Genomic DNA, 12,695 nt, shown 5'->3' on the forward strand with positions numbered 1-12,695 from the left:
ATGCCTTACCAATTCGGCTATCTGGGCGACTGTGTTCTCCGTCACTTTCTGGGGTATTTATATTTACTACAACTGTATCTGACGCTTGAGGGTGGTAGCCAGCGCCACTTAGACTACACGGGGAGAAGGGGACCTTTTTTTTCAACCCCCGGGGCGTGACGCGAACGTCTACAGCCTGTCATAAACGGCTAATTGGTGGAAAACCCTCTTATGCTACCTTGGCATCAAGGCTGCCAGAACCGAGGCCCTCGCTAAGCTTTCGCACGATAATAGGGTTCAGAAATGAGGGGCTCGTTCGGAAATACAGAAATAAATGCCGGCAGTCTACAACGCCAAAGAAGGCATAGGGGAATGATTAGAATATTTTTAATTGTTAGTGACGTTACATTTTTTTTGGTATTATTTACATGAGAAAGAAAGAAAAACACGCGCCCAGAGTGGGGACCGAACCCACGCCTTTCGATTAGATCTCGAATGCCTTACCAATTCGGCTTTCTGGGCGACTGTGTTCTCCGTCACTTTCTGGGGTATTTATATTCACTCCAACTGTATCTGACGCTTGAGGGTGGTAGCCAGCGCCACTTAGACTACACGGGGAGAAGGGGACCTTCTTTTTCAACCCCCGGGGCGTGACGCGAACGTCTTCAGCCTGTCATAAGCGGCTAACTGGCGGGAAACCCTCCTATGCAACCTTGGCATCAAGGCTGCCAGAACCGAGGCCCTCGTTAAGCTTTCGCACGATAATAGGGTTCAGAAATGAGGGGCTCGTTAGGAAATACAGAAATAAATGCCGGCAGTCCACAACGCCAAAGAAAGCATAGGGGAATGATTAGACTATTTTGTATCGTTAGTGACGTTACATTTTTTTGGTATTATTTACATGAGAAAGAAAGAAAGAAAAACACGTGCCCAGAGTGGGGACCGAACCCACGCCTTTCGATTAGATCTCGAATGCCTTACCAATTCGGCTATCTGGGTGAGTGTGTTCTCCGTCACTTTCTGGGGTATTTATATTAACTACAACTGTATCTGACACTTGAGGGTGGTAGCCAGCGCCACTTAGACTACACGGGGATAAGGGGACCTTCTTTTTCAACCCCCGGGGCGTGACGCGAACGTCTACAGCCTGTCATAAGCGGCTAACTGGCGGAAAACCCTCTTATGCTACCTTGGCATCAAGGCTGCCAGAACCGAGGCCCTCGGTAAGTTATCGCACGATAATAGGGTTCAGAAATGAGGGGCTCGTTAGGAAATACAGAAATAAATGCCGGCAGTCTACAACGCCAAAGAAGACATAGGGGAATGATTAGACTATTTTTTATCGTTAGTGACGTTACATTTTTTTTGTATTATTTACATCAGAAAGAAAGAAAAACACGCGCCCAGAGTGGGGACCGAACCCACGCCTTTCGATTAGATCTCGAATGCCTTACCCATTCCGCTATCTGGGCGACTGTGTTCTCCGTGACTTTCTGGGGTATTTATATTTACTACAACTGTATCTGACGCTTGAGGGTGGTAGCCAGCGCCACTTAGACTACACGGGGAGAAGGGGACCTTCTTTTTCAACCCCCGGGGCGGGACGCGAACGTCTACAGCCTGTCATAAGCGGCTAACTGGCGGGAAACCCTCTTATGCTACCTTGGCATCAAGGCTGCCAGAACCGAGGCCCTCGCTAAGCTTTCGCACGATAATAGGGTTCAGAAATGAGGGGCTCATTAGGAAATACAGAAATAAATGCCGGCAGTCTACAACGCCAAAGAAGGCATAGGGGAATGATTAGAATATTTTTAATTGTTAGTGACGTTACATTTTTTTGGTATTATTTACATGAGAAAGAAAGAAAAACACGCGCCCAGAGTGGGGACCGAACCCACGCCTTTCGATTAGATCTCGAATGCCTTACCAATTCGGCTATCTGGGCGACTGTGTTCTCCGTCACTTTCTCGGGTATTTATATTTACAACTGTATCTGACGCTTGAGGGTGGTAGCCTGCGCCACTTAGACTACACGGGCAGAAGGGGACCTTCTTTTTCAACCCCCGGGGCGTGACGCGAACGTCTACAGCCTGTCATAAGTGGCTATTTGGTGGAAAACCCTCTTATGCTACCTTGGCATCAAGGCTGCCAGAACTGAGGCCCTCGCTAAGCTTTCGCACGATAATAGGGTTCAGAAATGAGGGGCTCGTTCGGAAATACAGAAATAAATGCCGGCAGTCTACAACGCCAAAGAAGGCATAGGGGAATGATTAGAATATTTTTAATTGTTAGTGACGTTACATTTTTTTTGGTATTATTTACATGAGAAAGAAAGAAAAACACACGCCCAGAGTGGGGACCGAACCCACGCCTTTCGATTAGATCTCGAATGCCTTACCAATTCGGCTTTCTGGGCGACTGTGATCTCCGTCACTTTCTGGGGTATTTATATAATTACTACAACTGTATCTGACGCTTGAGGGTGGTAGCCAGTGCCACTTAGACTACACGTGGAGAAGGGGACCTTCTTTTTCAACCCCCGGGGCGTGACGTTAACGTCTACAGCCTGTCATAGGTGGCTAACTGGCAGGAAACCCTCTTATGCTACCTTGGCATCAAGGCTGCCAGAACCGAGGCCCTCGCTAAGCTTTCGCACAAATATAGGGTTCAGAAATGAGGGGCTCGTTAGGAAATACAGAAATAAATGCCGGCAGCCTACAACGCCAAAGAAGGCATAGGGGAATGATTAGACAATTTTTTATCGTTAGTGACGTTACATTGTTTTTGTTATTATTTACATGAGAAAGAAAGAAAGAAAAACACGCGCCCAGAGTGGGGACCGAACCCACGCCTTTCGATTAGATCTCGAATGCCTTAACAATTCGGCTATCTGGGCGACTGTGTTCTCCGTCACTTTCTGGGGTATTTATATTCACTACAACTGTATCTGACGCTTGAGGGTGGTAGCCAGCGCCACTTAAACTACACGGGGAGAAGGGGACCTTATTTTTCAACCCCCGGGGCGTGACGCGAACGTCTACAGCCTGTCATAAGCGGCTATTTGGTGGAAAACCCTCTTATGCTACCTTGGTATCAAGGCTGCCAGAACCGAGGCCCTCGCTAAGCTTTCGCACGATAATAGGGTTCAGAAGTGAGGGGCTCGTTAGGAAATACAGAAATAAATGCCGGCAGCCTACAACGCCAAAGAAGGCATAGGGGAATGATTAGAATATTTTTAATTGTTAGTGACGTTACATTTTTTTGGTATTATTTACATGAGAAAGAAAGAAAAACACGCGCCCAGAGTGGGGACCGAACCCACGCCTTTCGATTAGATCTCGAATGACTTACCAATTCGGCTTTCTGGGCGACTGTGTTCTCCGTCACTTTCTGGGGTATTTATATTCACTCCAACTGTATCTGACTCTTGAGGGTGGTAGCCAGCGCCACTTAGACTACACGGGGAGAAGGGGACCTTCTTTTTCAACCCCCGGGGCGTGTCGCGAACGTCTACAGCCTGTCATAAGCGGCTAACTGGCGGGAAACCCTCCTATGCAACCTTGGCATCAAGGCTGCCAGAACCGAGGCCCTCGTTAAGCTTTCGCACGATAATAGGGTTCAGAAATGAGGGGCTCGTTAGGAAATACAGAAATAAATGCCGGCAGTCCACAACGCCAAAGAAAGCATAGGGGAATGATTAGACTATTTTGTATCGTTAGTGACGTTACATTTTTTTTGGTATTATTTACATGAGCAAGAAAGAAAGAAAAACACGTGCCCAGAGTGGGGACCGAACCCACGCCTTTCGATTAGATCTCGAATGCCTTACCAATTCGGCTATCTGGGCGACTCTGTTCTCCGTCACTTTCTGGGGTATTTATATTAACTACAACTGTATCTGACACTTGAGGGTGGTAGCCAGCGCCACTTAGACTACACGGGGATAAGGGGACCTTCTTTTTCAACCCCCGGGGCGTGACGCGAACGTCTACAGCCTGTCATAAGCGGCTAACTGGCGGAAAACCCTCTTATGCTACCTTGGCATCAAGGCTGCCAGAACCGAGGCCCTCGGTAAGTTATCGCACGATAATAGGGTTCAGAAATGAGGGGCTCGTTAGGAAATACAGAAATAAATGCCGGCAGTCTACAACGCCAAAGAAGACATAGGGGAATGATTAGACTATTTTTTATCGTTAGTGACGTTACATTTTTTTTGTATTATTTACATCAGAAAGAAAGAAAAACACGCGCCCAGAGTGGGGACCGAACCCACGCCTTTCGATTAGATCTCGAATGCCTTACCCATTCCGCTATCTGGGCGACTGTGTTCTCCGTGACTTTCTGGGGTATTTATATTTACTACAACTGTATCTGACGCTTGAGGGTGGTAGCCAGCGCCAATTAGACTACACGGGGAGAAGGGGACCTTCTTTTTCAACCCCCGGGGCGGGACGCGAACGTCTACAGCCTGTCATAAGCGGCTAACTGGCGGGAAACCCTCTTATGCTACCTTGGCATCAAGGCTGCCAGAACCGAGGCCCTCGCTAAGCTTTCGCACGATAATAGGGTTCAGAAATGAGGGGCTCATTAGGAAATACAGAAATAAATGCCGGCAGTCTACAACGCCAAAGAAGGCATAGGGGAATGATTAGAATATTTTTAATTGTTAGTGACGTTACATTTTTTTGGTATTATTTACATGAGAAAGAAAGAAAAACACGCGCCCAGAGTGGGGACCGAACCCACGCCTTTCGATTAGATCTCGAATGCCTTACCAATTCGGCTATCTGGGCGACTGTGTTCTCCGTCACTTTCTCGGGTATTTATATTTACAACTGTATCTGACGCTTGAGGGTGGTAGCCTGCGCCACTTAGACTACACGGGCAGAAGGGGACCTTCTTTTTCAACCCCCGGGGCGTGACGCGAACGTCTACAGCCTGTCATAAGTGGCTATTTGGTGGAAAACCCTCTTATGCTACCTTGGCATCAAGGCTGCCAGAACTGAGGCCCTCGCTAAGCTTTCGCACGATAATAGGGTTCAGAAATGAGGGGCTCGTTCGGAAATACAGAAATAAATGCCGGCAGTCTACAACGCCAAAGAAGGCATAGGGGAATGATTAGAATATTTTTAATTGTTAGTGACGTTACATTTTTTTTGGTATTATTTACATGAGAAAGAAAGAAAAACACGCGCCCAGAGTGGGGACCGAACCCACGCCTTTCGATTAGATCTCGAATGCCTTACCAATTCGGCTTTCTGGGCGACTGTGTTCTCCGTCACTTTCTGGGGTATTTATATTCACTCCAACTGTATCTGACGCTTGAGGGTGGTAGCCAGCGCCACTTAGACTACACGGGGAGAAGGGGACCTTCTTTTTCAACCCCCGGGGCGTGACGCGAACGTCTTCAGCCTGTCATAAGCGGCTAACTGGCGGGAAACCCTCCTATGCAACCTTGGCATCAAGGCTGCCAGAACCGAGGCCCTCGTTAAGCTTTCGCACGATAATAGGGTTCAGAAATGAGGGGCTCGTTAGGAAATACAGAAATAAATGCCGGCAGTCCACAACGCCAAAGAAAGCATAGGGGAATGATTAGACTATTTTGTATCGTTAGTGACGTTACATTTTTTTGGTATTATTTACATGAGAAAGAAAGAAAGAAAAACACGTGCCCAGAGTGGGGACCGAACCCACGCCTTTCGATTAGATCTCGAATGCCTTACCAATTCGGCTATCTGGGTGAGTGTGTTCTCCGTCACTTTCTGGGGTATTTATATTAACTACAACTGTATCTGACACTTGAGGGTGGTAGCCAGCGCCACTTAGACTACACGGGGATAAGGGGACCTTCTTTTTCAACCCCCGGGGCGTGACGCGAACGTCTACAGCCTGTCATAAGCGGCTAACTGGCGGAAAACCCTCTTATGCTACCTTGGCATCAAGGCTGCCAGAACCGAGGCCCTCGGTAAGTTATCGCACGATAATAGGGTTCAGAAATGAGGGGCTCGTTAGGAAATACAGAAATAAATGCCGGCAGTCTACAACGCCAAAGAAGACATAGGGGAATGATTAGACTATTTTTTATCGTTAGTGACGTTACATTTTTTTTGTATTATTTACATCAGAAAGAAAGAAAAACACGCGCCCAGAGTGGGGACCGAACCCACGCCTTTCGATTAGATCTCGAATGCCTTACCCATTCCGCTATCTGGGCGACTGTGTTCTCCGTGACTTTCTGGGGTATTTATATTTACTACAACTGTATCTGACGCTTGAGGGTGGTAGCCAGCGCCACTTAGACTACACGGGGAGAAGGGGACCTTCTTTTTCAACCCCCGGGGCGGGACGCGAACGTCTACAGCCTGTCATAAGCGGCTAACTGGCGGGAAACCCTCTTATGCTACCTTGGCATCAAGGCAGCCAGAACCGAGGCCCTCGCTAAGCTTTCGCACGATAATAGGGTTCAGAAATGAGGGGCTCATTAGGAAATGCAGAAATAAATGCCGGCAGTCTACAACGCCAAAGAAGGCATAGGGGAATGATTAGAATATTTTTAATTGTTAGTGACGTTACATTTTTTTGGTATTATTTACATGAGAAAGAAAGAAAAACACGCGCCCAGAGTGGGGACCGAACCCACGCCTTTCGATTAGATCTCGAATGCCTTACCAATTCGGCTATCTGGGCGACTGTGTTCTCCGTCACTTTCTCGGGTATTTATATTTACAACTGTATCTGACGCTTGAGGGTGGTAGCCTGCGCCACTTAGACTACACGGGCAGAAGGGGACCTTCTTTTTCAACCCCCGGGGCGTGACGCGAACGTCTACAGCCTGTCATAAGTGGCTATTTGGTGGAAAACCCTCTTATGCTACCTTGGCATCAAGGCTGCCAGAACTGAGGCCCTCGCTAAGCTTTCGCACGATAATAGGGTTCAGGAATGAGGGGCTCGTTCGGAAATACAGAAATAAATGCCGGCAGTCTACAACGCCAAAGAAGGCATAGGGGAATGATTAGAATATTTTTAATTGTTAGTGACGTTACATTTTTTTTGGTATTATTTACATGAGAAAGAAAGAAAAACACACGCCCAGAGTGGGGACCGAACCCACGCCTTTCGATTAGATCTCGAATGCCTTACCAATTCGGCTTTCTGGGCGACTGTGATCTCCGTCACTTTCTGGGGTATTTATATAATTACTACAACTGTATCTGACGCTTGAGGGTGGTAGCCAGCGCCACACTTAGACTACACGGGGAGAAGGGGACCTTCTTTTTCAACCCCCGGGGCGTGACGTTAACGTCTACAGCCTGTCATAGGTGGCTAACTGGCAGGAAACCCTCTTATGCTACCTTGGCATCAAGGCTGCCAGAACCGAGGCCCTCGCTAAGCTTTCGCACGAATATAGGGTTCAGAAATGAGGGGCTCGTTAGGAAATACAGAAATAAATGCCGGCAGTCTACAACGCCAAAGAAGGCATAGGGGAATGATTAAACTATTTTTTATCGTTAGTGACGTTACATTTTTTTTGTTATTTTTACATGAGGAAGAAAGAAAGAAAAACACGCGCCCAGAGTGGGGACCGAACCCACGCCTTTCGATTAGATCTCGAATGCCTTACCAATTCGGCTATCTGGGCGACTGTGTTCTCCGTCACTTTCTGGGGTATTTATATATACTACAACTGTATCTGATGCTTGAGGGTGGTAGCCATCGCCACTTAGACTACACGGGGAGAAGGGGACCTTCTTTTTCAACCCCCGGGGCGTGACGCGAACGTCTACAGCCTGTCATAAGCGGCTAACTGGCGGGAAACCCTTTTATGCTACCTTGGCATCAAGGCAGCCAGAACCGAGGCCCTCGCTAAGCTTTCGCACGATAATAGGGTTCAGAAATGAGGGGCTCGTTAGGAAATACAGAAATAAATGCCGGCCGTCTACAACGCCAAACAAGGCATAGGGGATGGACTATTTTTTATCGTTAGTGACGTTACATTTTTTTGTTATTATTTACATGAGAAAGAAAGAAAGAAAAACACGCCCCCAGAGTGGTGCCGAACCCACACCTTTCTATTACATCTCGAATGCCTTACCAATTCGGCTATCTGGGCGACTGTGTTCTCCGTCACTTTCTGGGGTATTTATATTTACTACAACTGTATCTGACGCTTGAGGGTGGTAGCCAGCGCCACTTAGACTACACGGGGAGAAGGGGACCTTTTTTTTCAACCCCCGGGGCGTGACGCGAACGTCTACAGCCTGTCATAAACGGCTATTTGGTGGAAAACCCTCTTATGCTACCTTGGCATCAAGGCTGCCAGAACCGAGGCCCTCGCTAAGCTTTCGCACGATAATAGGGTTCAGAAATGAGGGGCTCGTTCGGAAATACAGAAATAAATGCCGGCAGTCTACAACGCCAAAGAAGGCATAGGGGAATGATTAGAATATTTTTAATTGTTAGTGACGTTACATTTTTTTTGGTATTATTTACATGAGAAAGAAAGAAAAACACGCGCCCAGAGTGGGGACCGAACCCACGCCTTTCGATTAGATCTCGAATGCCTTACCAATTCGGCTTTCTGGGCGACTGTGTTCTCCGTCACTTTCTGGGGTATTTATATTCACTCCAACTGTATCTGACGCTTGAGGGTGGTAGCCAGCGCCACTTAGACTACACGGGGAGAAGGGGACCTTCTTTTTCAACCCCAGGGGCGTGACGCGAACGTCTTCAGCCTGTCATAAGCGGCTAACTGGCGGGAAACCCTCCTATGCAACCTTGGCATCAAGGCTGCCAGAACCGAGGCCCTCGTTAAGCTTTCGCACGATAATAGGGTTCAGAAATGAGGGGCTCGTTAGGAAATACAGAAATAAATGCCGGCAGTCCACAACGCCAAAGAAAGCATAGGGGAATGATTAGACTATTTTGTATCGTTAGTGACGTTACATTTTTTTGGTATTATTTACATGAGAAAGAAAGAAAGAAAAACACGTGCCCAGAGTGGGGACCGAACCCACGCCTTTCGATTAGATCTCGAATGCCTTACCAATTCGGCTATCTGGGTGAGTGTGTTCTCCGTCACTTTCTGGGGTATTTATATTAACTACAACTGTATCTGACACTTGAGGGTGGTAGCCAGCGCCACTTAGACTACACGGGGATAAGGGGACCTTCTTTTTCAACCCCCGGGGCGTGACGCGAACGTCTACAGCCTGTCATAAGCGGCTAACTGGCGGAAAACCCTCTTATGCTACCTTGGCATCAAGGCTGCCAGAACCGAGGCCCTCGGTAAGTTATCGCACGATAATAGGGTTCAGAAATGAGGGGCTCGTTAGGAAATACAGAAATAAATGCCGGCAGTCTACAACGCCAAAGAAGACATAGGGGAATGATTAGACTATTTTTTATCGTTAGTGACGTTACATTTTTTTTGTATTATTTACATCAGAAAGAAAGAAAAACACGCGCCCAGAGTGGGGACCGAACCCACGCCTTTCGATTAGATCTCGAATGCCTTACCCATTCCGCTATCTGGGCGACTGTGTTCTCCGTGACTTTCTGGGGTATTTATATTTACTACAACTGTATCTGACGCTTGAGGGTGGTAGCCAGCGCCACTTAGACTACACGGGGAGAAGGGGACCTTCTTTTTCAACCCCCGGGGCGGGACGCGAACGTCTACAGCCTGTCATAAGCGGCTAACTGGCGGGAAACCCTCTTATGCTACCTTGGCATCAAGGCTGCCAGAACCGAGGCCCTCGCTAAGCTTTCGCACGATAATAGGGTTCAGAAATGAGGGGCTCATTAGGAAATACAGAAATAAATGCCGGCAGTCTACAACGCCAAAGAAGGCATAGGGGAATGATTAGAATATTTTTAATTGTTAGTGACGTTACATTTTTTTGGTATTATTTACATGAGAAAGAAAGAAAAACACGCGCCCAGAGTGGGGACCGAACCCACGCCTTTCGATTAGATCTCGAATGCCTTACCAATTCGGCTATCTGGGCGACTGTGTTCTCCGTCACTTTCTCGGGTATTTATATTTACAACTGTATCTGACGCTTGAGGGTGGTAGCCTGCGCCACTTAGACTACACGGGCAGAAGGGGACCTTCTTTTTCAACCCCCGGGGCGTGACGCGAACGTCTACAGCCTGTCATAAGTGGCTATTTGGTGGAAAACCCTCTTATGCTACCTTGGCATCAAGGCTGCCAGAACTGAGGCCCTCGCTAAGCTTTCGCACGATAATAGGGTTCAGAAATGAGGGGCTCGTTCGGAAATACAGAAATAAATGCCGGCAGTCTACAACGCCAAAGAAGGCATAGGGGAATGATTAGAATATTTTTAATTGTTAGTGACGTTACATTTTTTTTGGTATTATTTACATGAGAAAGAAAGAAAAACACACGCCCAGAGTGGGGACCGAACCCACGCCTTTCGATTAGATCTCGAATGCCTTACCAATTCGGCTTTCTGGGCGACTGTGATCTCCGTCACTTTCTGGGGTATTTATATAAATACTACAACTGTATCTGACGCTTGAGGGTGGTAGCCAGCGCCACTTAGACTACACGTGGAGAAGGGGACCCTCTTTTTCAACCCCCGGGGCGTGACGTTAACGTCTACAGCCTGTCATAGGTGGCTAACTGGCAGGAAACCCTCTTATGCTACCTTGGCATCAAGGCTGCCAGAACCGAGGCCCTCGCTAAGCTTTCGCACAAATATAGGGTTCAGAAATGAGGGGCTCGTTAGGAAATACAGAAATAAATGCCGGCAGCCTACAACGCCAAAGAAGGCATAGGGGAATGATTAGACAATTTTTTATCGTTAGTGACGTTACATTGTTTTTTGTTATTATTTACATGAGAAAGAAAGAAAGAAAAACACGCGCCCAGAGTGGGGACCGAACCCACGCCTTTCGATTAGATCTCGAATGCCTTAACAATTCGGCTATCTGGGCGACTGTGTTCTCCGTCACTTTCTGGGGTATTTATATTCACTACAACTGTATCTGACGCTTGAGGGTGGTAGCCAGCGCCACTTAAACTACACGGGGAGAAGGGGACCTTATTTTTCAACCCCCGGGGCGTGACGCGAACGTCTACAGCCTGTCATAAGCGGCTATTTGGTGGAAAACCCTCTTATGCTACCTTGGTATCAAGGCTGCCAGAACCGAGGCCCTCGCTAAGCTTTCGCACGATAATAGGGTTCAGAAATGAGGGGCTCGTTAGGAAATACAGAAATAAATGCCGGCAGCCTACAACGCCAAAGAAGGCATAGGGGAATGATTAGAATATTTTTAATTGTTAGTGACGTTACATTTTTTTGGTATTATTTACATGAGAAAGAAAGAAAAACACGCGCCCAGAGTGGGGACCGAACCCACGCCTTTCGATTAGATCTCGAATGACTTACCAATTCGGCTTTCTGGGCGACTGTGTTCTCCGTCACTTTCTGGGGTATTTATATTCACTCCAACTGTATCTGACTCTTGAGGGTGGTAGCCAGCGCCACTTAGACTACACGGGGAGAAGGGGACCTTCTTTTTCAACCCCCGGGGCGTGTCGCGAACGTCTACAGCCTGTCATAAGCGGCTAACTGGCGGGAAACCCTCCTATGCAACCTTGGCATCAAGGCTGCCAGAACCGAGGCCCTCGTTAAGCTTTCGCACGATAATAGGGTTCAGAAATGAGGGGCTCGTTAGGAAATACAGAAATAAATGCCGGCAGTCCACAACGCCAAAGAAAGCATAGGGGAATGATTAGACTATTTTGTATCGTTAGTGACGTTACATTTTTTTTGGTATTATTTACATGAGCAAGAAAGAAAGAAAAACACGTGCCCAGAGTGGGGACCGAACCCACGCCTTTCGATTAGATCTCGAATGCCTTACCAATTCGGCTATCTGGGCGACTCTGTTCTCCGTCACTTTCTGGGGTATTTATATTAACTACAACTGTATCTGACACTTGAGGGTGGTAGCCAGCGCCACTTAGACTACACGGGGATAAGGGGACCTTCTTTTTCAACCCCCGGGGCGTGACGCGAACGTCTACAGCCTGTCATAAGCGGCTAACTGGCGGAAAACCCTCTTATGCTACCTTGGCATCAAGGCTGCCAGAACCGAGGCCCTCGGTAAGTTTTCGCACGATAATAGGGTTCAGAAATGAGGGGCTCGTTAGGAAATACAGAAATAAATGCCGGCAGTCTACAACGCCAAAGAAGGCACAGGGGAATGATTAGACTATTTTTTATCGTTAGTGACGTTACATTTTTTTTTTGTATTATTTACATGAGAAAGAAAGAAAAACACGCGCCCAGAGTGGGGACCGAACCCACGCCTTTCGATTAGATCTCGAATGCCTTACCAATTCGCCTTTCTGGGCGACTGTGATCTCCGTCACTTTCTGGGGTATTTATATTTACTACAACTGTATCTGACGCTTGAGGGTGGTAGCCAGCGCCACTTAGACTACACGTGGAGAAGGGGACCTTCTTTTTCAACCCCCGGGGCGTGACGTTAACGTCTACAGCCTGTCATAAGCGGCTAACTGGCAGGAAACCCTCTTATGCTACCTTGGCATCAAGGCTGCCAGAACCGAGGCCCTCGCTAAGCTTTCGCACGAATATAGGGTTCAGAAATGAGGGGCTCGTTAGGAAATACAGAAATAAATGCCGGCAGCCTACAACGCCAAAGAAGGCATAGGGGAATGATTA

At 47.6% G+C, this 12,695-nt stretch overlaps 2 non-coding genes across 2 annotated transcripts; both read right to left on the bottom strand.

The window, feature by feature from the left end:
• Positions 1-3,754: 3,754 nt before the first annotated feature.
• Trnar-ucu (transfer RNA arginine (anticodon UCU)) lies at positions 3,755-3,826 on the bottom strand. The gene has a single exon. It is a non-coding gene; the product is annotated as a tRNA-Arg (tRNA).
• Positions 3,827-11,817: 7,991 nt separating this feature from the next.
• Positions 11,818-11,889, bottom strand: Trnar-ucu (transfer RNA arginine (anticodon UCU)). Its single transcript has one exon. It is a non-coding gene; the product is annotated as a tRNA-Arg (tRNA).
• Positions 11,890-12,695: the final 806 nt, after the last annotated feature.

Source organism: Haemaphysalis longicornis, unplaced genomic scaffold (genome assembly GCF_048455015.1).
Source record: "Haemaphysalis longicornis isolate Haplotype H1 unplaced genomic scaffold, Haemaphysalis longicornis Haplotype H1 scaffold_11, whole genome shotgun sequence".
In the NCBI taxonomy this organism is placed as follows: Eukaryota; Metazoa; Arthropoda; class Arachnida; order Ixodida; family Ixodidae; genus Haemaphysalis; species Haemaphysalis longicornis.